This window comes from Brassica rapa, chromosome A09 (genome assembly GCF_000309985.2).
Source record: "Brassica rapa cultivar Chiifu-401-42 chromosome A09, CAAS_Brap_v3.01, whole genome shotgun sequence".
In the NCBI taxonomy this organism is placed as follows: domain Eukaryota; kingdom Viridiplantae; phylum Streptophyta; class Magnoliopsida; order Brassicales; family Brassicaceae; genus Brassica; species Brassica rapa.
The window spans coordinates 28,456,650-28,467,891 of NC_024803.2; the positions used below are offsets into that span (position 1 = coordinate 28,456,650).

At 35.9% G+C, this 11,242-nt stretch overlaps 1 non-coding gene across 1 annotated transcript; it reads left to right on the forward strand.

Moving 5' to 3' along the window:
* Positions 1-9,472: 9,472 nt before the first annotated feature.
* On the forward strand, positions 9,473-9,579 carry LOC117128623. Its single transcript, XR_004452017.1, has one exon. It is a non-coding gene; the product is annotated as a small nucleolar RNA R71 (small nucleolar RNA).
* The last annotated feature ends 1,663 nt before the right edge of the window (positions 9,580-11,242 follow it).

Genomic DNA, 11,242 nt, shown 5'->3' on the forward strand with positions numbered 1-11,242 from the left:
TGGATGTCTTTGCAAGTAAAAAACTGTATAAACTATAGTAATGAGCAGGATTAGTGGTAGTTTTTCAATCAAATTCTTCAAAAGAAAGAATATATGATAAAGTATGAAAAAAGGTAAAAAGAGCGAGATGAGTCTTTTTATGAAAAAATGTTGACTAAGAGTAGGGGTGGGCACTTTACCCGATATCCGAAGCCGCACCCGAATCCGTCCGAAAAATCCAAACCGAAATTCGAACCAAAGTAGGAAAATATCCGAACGGATATTGAATTAGGAGAGATTGGATATTCAAATCCGAACGAGTAATATCCGAACATGAATGGATATTCGAAGATAACCGAACATACGTATAATTAACCATATATTTCTAGTTTACATTTCTCATTTTATATAAAATATTTATATTGATACTACATATACTTTAAGTTCATATGATATACATAGAATTACGGAGAAAATGATTTGCTACTCAATTAAAATGCATGTCAAACTTTTTTATTTCAAGAATTAACAAAAAGTTACATCCAAAATTTAAAAACAATAACCAAATTAATGTCTTTTTTAGTTTCAAAATGTTATGTCCAAATCTATTAAAAATAAAAAATTATTTAAGCGAAAGTTATATTTTTAAATACAAAAAATTTGAGAAATGAAAAATCAATTTTTTTTTCAAAATCTAAATATCCGAACCCGATCCGAATTAACCGAATCCGAACTAAAAATACCTGAACCCGACCCAAAGTACAAAAATACCCGAACGAGTTCTATATCTCTATACCGAAATATCCGAAAATCCGAAATACCCGATCTGAACCCGAACGGGTATCCGAACGTCCACCCCTAACTAAGAGTATGATTGGTAAGGGTCGTAGTTTTATATTTTCTGCTGTAAAATTTAATTTGTAGATTTATTTGCTGTAGTTTTTATTGATGTAGCTTTCTAAAACACTAATTTCTTGCTCTGGAAATAAAGTTTTCTATAGCTATTTTTTAAATTTTTAGAGATTTTCTTTTTGTTGTGGGTAAAAAAAAGAAAATTTGATTGGTTGACATATATGACTCTAAACTAAATTTTAGCTTTATAAAATATCTACAGCCAAAACCAATCATCTTCCAAGCTGTCTCATTTCTATTAGCGTGTGTTATTTCAAATATTAAATCTAAATCAGGTAAATAATTAAACTAAAATATTAATATAAATGGTTAAAAATCTGGGCCGAAGAAACTTAACCAGTGGTAATGCTCTTCAAAAGTTGTGTATGAAAAGTTCTCTGACAGAAACCATGCATGTTGTTATAGATAAGTTTAAAAGTCACTTAACTGAAATGACATGTAAGCTCGAACACATTCGAACACTTAACAACCCATAGTTTCGGCTATCTTGGCTACATTCTACTGAGGTTAGTGTTTCAAGCTACAATATATATGGTTTGGAGGGAAAGAAATGATAGAAGGCATTTCAAGAAACCTAGACAGCATCACCAACTGGCGAAGATCATTGATAAAACTGTTCGTAATCGGCTTTTAGCTACCAGATATTGGGAGAAGCAACGGTTGAGAGATCTTATGCAAGAGTGGTACAAAACACATACATAGGGCTTAGGATTCTTGTTCATCTTTTTAAATCTTTAGTCCTTTGTACATAACTATTCTTTTTCACTGATGATCAATAAATTTAAAATTTCATCAAAAAAAAAAAAAAAAAAGAAATGACATGTAAGAGAAAACTAATACTAGTATTATTTATCTTTTCGCCAGAACCTTTTGATAAATTTTATAAGAAATAACATAATTTTTTGTTAAGCCACTAGTGAGTATTCATGATGAATAAACTGATTTCTTCTGTTCAAATCCTCGATCCGAAAACTGATGGTCAGAAAACAATTTTATACTCAGCTTGGCACCACTAATTTTCTAGTCACTTGTCTGATTGCTGATCCCAAAATTAGTATGACTGAGAATTTTGTTTCTAATATAAATTCGGCTAGATCAGTATAATGCATTTCCATGCTAGATAAACGTTCAGCATGTTTATCTTAGTTTTAATTAGTAAGTTTGGAATTTAAAATAGAATCACAATCAATCTGAGATTTCTAATTAGTTGTAGAGTATTTGACTATTTGCCCAGATGGAAATTACTAAGCAATGAAATAAAGTGAATCCAAAAGAGAGATCAATTACGGCACACAAACCAAAGCGTAGAAAAGCAACACGTTAGTTTTAATCGACCGCACGTTGATGCTCATCTCAAGTCTATCCTCCACCATCATCGTTAACTCATCAGAACCATCTTGTCGGCGTTATAAATCATCAGCTTCGGTGATTCAATCACCGATACCAGAAACTTTGCGACGTCAATCATCTTCTTCAAGCCGCATTTCAACCTTATGGCGAAACCTTTTTCCATCATCCCTCCGGCCGTTACTCTGACGGCCGTCTCATAATTGATTTCATCAGTACCTACTTCTATCATAGATTTAGGCAAGACCATTGTGCTGATCATATTTTGGTTAGGGGAACTTTATAACCATCTATGTGTATGTTCTACAGTCTTAGTTTTAAATGAGTCTAGTTTGTTCTAATGGACATCAATGATTTAGTTACATTTTGTTTACTTATATTTTATCTTTTTAGTTATTAACCAGCAACATGTTCGTGTGCTGTAAAAAGATAGTAACATGTAGTGATGAACTGATGATGATTAACAAGAACGGGTTGCTGGTAGCCTGGTACGGCAAGGTTGTGGCACAGTATAGTATTGCTGATTATTGACATAAGTTCCGAGAAACTAATTAATACAATATACGTAGAAAATTAAATTATCTTTATGAAATAAGAAAAAGACTAGAAATTTTTTCTTTTAATAAGGATGGAATATAAGAAGAATATTATTAGACTAAACTTACAAACATACTTTGATAATTTGTAAAACTCATTATCAAACTCCTTTTCTCCGTACTGGACAACCATCTCAAATATTGTTATTGTGTAGCAAATATCACAAATAGTTACTTTATAAAATGTTTCGTAAGTTTGGGAAAACTTTCGATATTAATAATAAATTATTATACATTTTGTTGTGGATATATCTTCTGCACTATTTTGATCATTACTATATATAGTGCTCGATATTTTATTAATTAAATTTGATTTGATTCGATTCGTTATTCATTTCTATTCAAAAATTTTGGATATCCGTAAACTTTCGAAACAAAACAAATACTAAAAATCAATATCCGTTAAAATCGAAGCAAATAACAAATATTAAAGTTTTGGGAAGAAGATATCCGATCCGGTAATATATAAATACATGTATATCTTGATTATATTTAAAGTTTTAAATGTATAAAATTATATCATTGTTATTCTAACATATGATTTGACAAATTCTATTCACATTATTACTTATATAAAAATATTACATAAAAGAAAATGAATTTTTGTAAAACTTATAGTTTTTTTTTAAATCTTTCGTATTATAATTGTTAACTAAGTTTAAAAAAATTATAAAATATGTAGATTCACTATTTCTTTTCATTTTTATCTTATATATCATGCAAAAAAATATTTTACAAAACAAATTTGTATCCAAATTTGAAGATTATTTGCATCAATCAAAACATATGAGATATCCGTAAGTATTTGTAAATATCCGCAAATATCTATTTATTTTCTGGATATCCGTTTTTCCGAATATCCATATTTTTCTGAAGTAAAGCAAATCGAAAAATTAGATATATGTGGCATATGAAGCAAATCACAAATACCTTCAAAAGCCGGATATCCGATCCATACCCAGGCCTAACTATATATATACTAGGGTCGGACAGACGGGTCAAAATATATATTATAAATTTTGATAAAAAATTTAGTTTATTTTAATTATAAGTTTTTACTATTTTTACTACATGTTTTACTATTTATTTTTCTTTTAGAAATTAGGGAAAATTGCTAAAACTGAACCAAAAACAACATGGTTGTCCCTATGGATAAACCATCACTAAGTTGTCCCTATAGTATAATATTTTTCATAATCCCAAAACTAACCTTTCCTTAATCAAATTAAATATAAATTAAAACCATTTTAAAAAGTTTAATGGAAAAAGATAAAAAAAAAAAAGGTTATCCCATAATGTTTTAGAAAGAAAAAAAATGTAAAAAACAATTTCAAAAAAAGAGCACATGACACATATCAAAAATATCATGTAACCTGATTGCATTTGGTTTCAAAAATCCTCCAAACTATTCTTTTAAAATTCTCTAAGGTAGAACTTGATTCCAATAACAGTAGCCTTACCCCCTTTATCATCAGCCGAAAAAATTCATCCCGGGCTTGCATTAATTTCCCAAACACCACATATTGTATAGATATGCATCATAAAACAAGAGTTTGTGAAAATCACAAGACAAACTATGGAGAAATCATAGATTGATGAAGAAGAAAAGCCAAAATTGTTTTTTTTTTTATATTTTGACAAAGAAAATCGACCAGGACACGTTTTAGGAAATTAGAATATTTTTAGAATATTTTCTTAACTGAAACTTCTTTAATTTTCGGAAAAATTGGTTTTTTATCCGTAGAATGCACCTTCTACACTGTGTAGAACCATGACAAAAATTCTGAATACAATTTCTACTTTTTGTAGACATTCGTGTTAAGTTTAGATTTTGCATACCCGAAATTTTATAATACTGATGTTAGGAGTTTTCAAGGCTCCTAAGACAAATGTTGTAGTATAAATGATTGTCGAACCAGTTCTGAGGGATATCAAAGCACTGAGAATGCAAGTACTCACTTAATCTAAGTGCAACCAATGATTTAGATGAGTTTTAAACTACTACTAATACTAGAAAGCAATAACAGAATGATACTTTCTTGACTAAGGGAAAAGAGAACTCATGGGCATAGGGATTAGACCTTGGGTGATCAAGTATCGAACTAAGGATGGCAAATGATCAATCAAACTATCAGCCTTAAGCCTAGGCACAATTCTAAGCAAGCTCTATGTCTAGATGAATGCTCATTTGCTAACATATCTCAAACATCAAATGTCTTTGGTTGAATAATATGAAAGCAATCATTACTAACAAGTCTATTAGCTATCTTAGCATCTTTAACAACAAATGTCTTTGGCAAAGTATACTAAAAGCCTAGGAGAGTTGTCTCAGGCATTTCATCAAACACCTTTTGGGTGGGAAATGTCTATTGATCAACTTTTGAGTGGCCAACTCAGAAGATGCATTATGAATACTCTACTAGCAAGGAACAAGAATGATCTACACTAAAACATCCTAGAACTAACCTAATCACCCATAATCTCCCTAACCCATGAATTCAAAAGGTGATTACTCACTAATCTCCATGATTCCTCTTAAACCCATATTGGATTTCAGATTAACCATGTAGAGAAATAGATAAGAAATCAACAAGAACCCAAGATGAAAGCAATGAAATCTGAATCAAAAGAGGTTTTTTACTAGTTCTTCTCTAGAAAAGAGATTATCTTGCCTCCAATGGCTTACAAAAGTACTTAACTTAGGTTTAGAAAGTGTAAAAACATCAAAACAAATGACCAAAAGGCCCCTGAAATAACATAAAAATCGTCCAAGCAAAACACGCGGAGCGACCTAGCATAGTCGCTCCAGGAGGTCGCTCCCGACGCGTTTTTTTGTGTCTCGACGCGTCAAAACGCGAGTGACTTGAGCTGGTCGCTCTGGCTGGGAGTGACTTGAGGTAGTCGCTCTGGACTGGTCGCTCTGGCTGGGAGCGACCTCGGTAGGTCGCTCTGAGAGGTCACTCTGCGATGCTCGACCAGGATGGATATGCCTCTAGTAAATTGATCATAACTCCTTCATTACATCTCCAAATGACTTGAAACCACTTCCATTAGAAAGCTAACTCAATTTTCTGTGTCTCCACAAAATCTTAGCAACAGAAGATTTCTCTAAAGGCTCCATCCATGCTCATCTTTCACCCCCTTTTGGATCACAATGCTCCCAAACATCTCAAATCACTCCATGGCACACTCCAGCACCTAATAAGGACAATGAATGAAAAATGCAACCTAGACATGGCTAAATCCTAATCTATATGATGAAAATGCTCATGGATGAATGGATAAAACAATGTAAATATACAAGATATCAACTCCCCCAAACTTGTTCTTTTACTTGTCCACAAGTGAACTTTCTAGAACTCATAGGGAGAGAGGTTGAAGGTGGGAGCACATAGCCAAAAGAAACACAACTAGCACACTCTCTTATTACACTCTAGCTTCTCTAGGCCTATCTTAACTCTTTTTGTTCTTATACTCATCATCAAGCATCCACACATTCAAATCAACCAACTCTCACATTCATTAAGCACAAAACATCAGGTGAATTCTTGCAAATGGTCAGTTGGTCCAAGTCATTTGGTTGGGTAAGGGAAGGCTTTTATTCAAGTGATTCAAGAGGTTCAAAACATATGATCTTTAAGGTGGTTTACTCTCAAAACAAGTAGCCTTGACATTGCACATAATATATCTAAGAAAGGGACCAACTCATGCATACAATGCTCAATCTCCATTGTTCTACCCTTTTCCCAAACATACGATTACACAATCATTCCCAAATGTCAAACCCAACTCACATCTCTCACCAAAAGATCCTAAGAACTTTAACTCTTTCTCTTTGAAATCTACAAGGGATTTTTCACAACCTCAAAACATTTCTTAGCTCCTAACAACTTTGCTAGCCCCCTTTTCTTTCTTTTTCTCTTTTTTTTTTTTTTTTTTTTTTTTTTCTTTTTTTTTTCGTTTTTCTTTTTCTCTTTTTTTTTTTAGGCTGGGGGCCAAGACTTTTCAAAACTTGAGCTAGAGGCTTCTATATTGGTCCCAATAAAACAATTCACTTAAGCACAAAGAGTCTATTCTTTTCCTTTTTCATTTCTCCCAAATCATAATCACAACACTCACCCCCACCTATAGCTAGACAATAGAGTGCCCAATCTAGCAAGAATGAAGATCAAGCATTGTCGTTCCCGATACTCTCAACATTATGCACATGTAAGATTTTCCGAAAAAGGCCTCACTCATCAAACAATGAAAGCTTAAAAGGAGGAAAAGGTTTTGGGAGTGGTCTACCACTAGAGTTTGTCAAAAAAGATTGGTATAAAAGATGTGACAACTCAAGTGTGTATAGCCATGACTCAGTACACAAGGGACCATGAGCAAGAAGCATTAAGTTCGTTCAGTTCAAATAAGGTTGTAGTTGGCTTCAAAGACTGAGTTTCAGCAATCAACAAGTTTCAGGAAGAGTTTTCAAGGCTCGAAACATACAAGTCTTTTTGAGAGGTGCAAAAGCTAGTCAAGTGCAACGTAGTGTTCTTTACAAGGCATTCAAAATCATTGCTCCCAATGCAAGTGAATGCAACCTATATGCTCTAGACTCTCCTAAAAATGCAAATGATGCAAACTAAGTGATTGATTTTTTTTTTTAATCTATGCAAATAGGTATGCCGTGCATGACTCAATGAAACAACATCAAAGCAAACATGATCAAATACTTGGTACCTCCCCCAAACTTGAGTGACACAGTCTCTGTGTCGTCAAGTAGAGAGAGAGATACCGAAAAGAAGACTAATATGCAAAAATGAAATGGTATATAGAAGGGAGTGTGGTGGGTTACCTTCTATAGGGAATGAGTAGAGGGAGATGCTCCCTCCTCGTCGTCCTCAGGTGGTAACTCTTCAAGGTGCTCATCAGCAGGAGTGCCCATCTCTTCAATGTAGAAGGCTTGCCCGAACACAGTTGGTTTCCTCATTTTCCTCTTGATGTCAAAGTGGAGGATGTTCTCTTTACCCAAATGGAGATCAATCGTGCCCTCCTTCACATTAACAATAGCTCCTGCTGTAGCTAAGAATGGCCTTCCTAGAATCAATGGATCTTGAGCCTCCTCACCCATCTCAAGCACCACAAAATCTGTAGGTATCTCATACCTTCCAATCTTCACAGGGAGGTCCTCTAAGATGCCCACAGGATACTTCACTGAACGATCAGCTAACACCAGAGAGAGTCTACACTTCTTGTACTGAGTGAATCCAAGCTTCTTTGCAACAGACAAAGGCATCAAGCTGACACTAGCTCCCAAATCGCAGAGACTTTTCTCAAATACCATAGGTCCAAGAGCACAAGGTAGTGTGAAACTTCCTGGATCCTCTAATTTCTCTGGAACATCAAGCCTCTGGATGATGGCATTGCACTCATGGGTAAGAATCATCATGCCTTCCATCTCCTTCTTCTTTGCAGCTACAACATCTTTCAGGAAATTGTTGTATTGAGGAATCAACATGAAAACATCGATGATGGGCATTGCAACCTGAGCTTCACTCATTTGCTTCTCAAACAGAGCTTTGTATTTCTCTAGCAGCTGCTTCTTGAATCTACCAGGGAATGGAAGTTTGGGTTTATAGGGAGAAGGAACAAAAGAACTTTCACTTGCTGGAGTAACAACTTCACCATCCTTTATTGTCTTCTTCTCCTCTCCAACCTTTCCTTTACCTTTGGCTTCCACTATCTTCTCCAAGATCTCGTCATTGATCTTCTCATCAACAATCACCACTTCATCATCTATGTTGATGGCAACCCCCTCACCTAATTTCTCAGCATCCTTGGTGAGGGTTCTAGGAGGTAACTGCTTACCACTCCTAAGGGTGATAGCTTTGGCCTCCTTGGGATTTTGGTCAGACTTTCCAGGTAGAGATCCTTGCTGGCGATTCTGGTGAGTGTTCATGGAAGCAAATTGATTCTCTAAATTCCTGACTGTAGAAGCAAGGTGTGAGAATTTGTTGTTGAGCTCATTGTAGCTCCCATCAATCTTGGAATGAAGGTTCTTCAACTCATAACCAACTTGCTTCTCACTTCTAGTCTGAGACTCCAAGATTTGTTTCAGTAAGGTATCAGTGCTGCTCTCTTGAGGAGCAGAGGAACCAGACGAGGGGTTTTGCTGAGGCTGATAGCTGCCTTGCTGGTTATTTCTAGGCGGATAACCACTCTGTTGGTTGTTGGGATAGGATTTCTGTTGGTAGTTGTTGTACTGAAAGTTGGGCTCCTTTTTGTACCAGCTACCATTGTTGTTAATGAAACACAACTCCTCTTGACCTTCCAAACCCTCAACCTCATTGACAGCAAGTGGATCTTCCTGCTTGGAGTTACCAACAAACTTCAGCTGCTCTTGGGTTGCTTTTTCAGCAATGAGTAGGTCGATCTTGTCTTCCAAAGCTTTGATCTCTTTCCTCGTCTGCTTATCATCTGTTCTACTGCCTCTGTCGTGGTCTCCACTGTAGACTGCATCACTCTTTACCATGTTGTCAACCAGCTCTTCTGCATCCTCCTCAGTTCTCCCCAAGAAGAACCCATTGCTAGCTGTATCCAGTCTGGCTCTGTACTTAGGAAGAGCACCACGGTAGAATGTGCTCAGCAAGCTCTCCTTAGAAAAGCCATGGTGTGGGCATTGAGCTTGGTAGCCCTTGAATCTCTCCCAGGCTTCACTGAAGCCTTCCAAGTTCTTCTGTTGAAAGCTGGAAATCTCGTTTCTCAGCTTAGCAGTTCTTGAAGTAGAGAAGAACTTCTCCAAGAATGCTTTCTTGCAGTCATCCCAAGTAGTGATGGAGTCACTGGGTAGAGACTTCTCCCACTGACGTGCCTTATCCCCCAAAGAGAAAGGGAATAGCTTGAGCTTTAAGGCATCTTCGGACACACCATTGGTTTTTGACAACCCACAGTAGCTGTCAAACCTGTCCAAGTGATCAAATGGATCCTCTAGAGCCAAGCCATGATACTTGTTATTCTCGATCACGTTGAGGAGTCCTGATTTGATCTCAAAGTTGTTGGCTGCCACAGCGGGTGCTCGGATTCCCAATCTATGACCATGAATGTTGGGGCGGTCGTAAGTGCCAATGGGTCGAGCTGCTCGCTGTTGGTTTTGAGGTATGTCTCCCATATCAGTACTCAATCTCTGCAAGTGAGCTTGTTGCTCTTCTTCTCTTCTATTTCTAGCACACTCTCTCTCTAAAGCTCTGATGTCTGCAGCTATTGGAACTAGGTTTGATGGACCCCTGCTCCTCAAGTTCATACACCTGTAGATTAAAGGGAGGTGAAGAAAGAGAATCAGTAACAAAAGAAAATAAAAATGACTTAGTCTCAAGCAAGTGACTAAATCTCAATGTTCAAATCTACTCAGAATTTGGCAACTGCGCCAATTTGATGTTAGGAGTTTTCAAGGCTCCTAAGACAAATGTTGTAGTAGAAATGATTGTCGAACCAGTTCTGAGGGATATCAAAGCACTGAGAATGCAAGTACTCACTTAATCTAAGTGCAACCAATGATTTAGATGAGTTTTAAACTACTACTAATACTAGAAAGCAATAACAGAATGATACTTTCTTGACTAAGGGAAAAGAGAACTCATGGGCATAGGGATTAGACCTTGGGTGATCAAGTATCGAACTAAGGATGGCAAATGATCAATCAAACTATCAGCCTTAAGCCTAGGCACAATTCTAAGCAAGCTCTATGTCTAGATGAATGCTCATTTGCTAACATATCTCAAACATCAAATGTCTTTGGTTGAATAATATGAAAGCAATCATTACTAACAAGTCTATTAGCTATCTTAGCATCTTTAACAACAAATGTCTTTGGCAAAGTATACTAAAAGCCTAGGAGAGTTGTCTCAGGCATTTCATCAAACACCTTTTGGGTGGGAAATGTCTATTGATCAACTTTTGAGTGGCCAACTCAGAAGATACATTATGAATACTCTACTAGCAAGGAACAAGAATGATCTACACTAAAACATCCTAGAACTAACCTAATCACCCATAATCTCCCTAACCCATGAATTCAAAAGGTGATTACTCACTAATCTCCATGATTCCTCTTAAACCCATATTGGATTTCAGATTAACCATGTAGAGAAATAGATAAGAAATCAACAAGAACCCAAGATGAAAGCAATGAAATCTGAATCAAAAGAGGTTTTTTACTAGTTCTTCTCTAGAAAAGAGATTATCTTGCCTCCAATGGCTTACAAAAGTACTTAACTTAGGTTTAGAAAGTGTAAAAACATCAAAACAAATGACCAAAAGGCCCCTGAAATAACATAAAAATCGTCCAAGCAAAACACGCGGAGCGACCTAGCATAGTCGCTCCAGGAGGTCGCTCCCGACGCGTTTTTTTGTGTCTCGACGCGTCAAAACGCGAG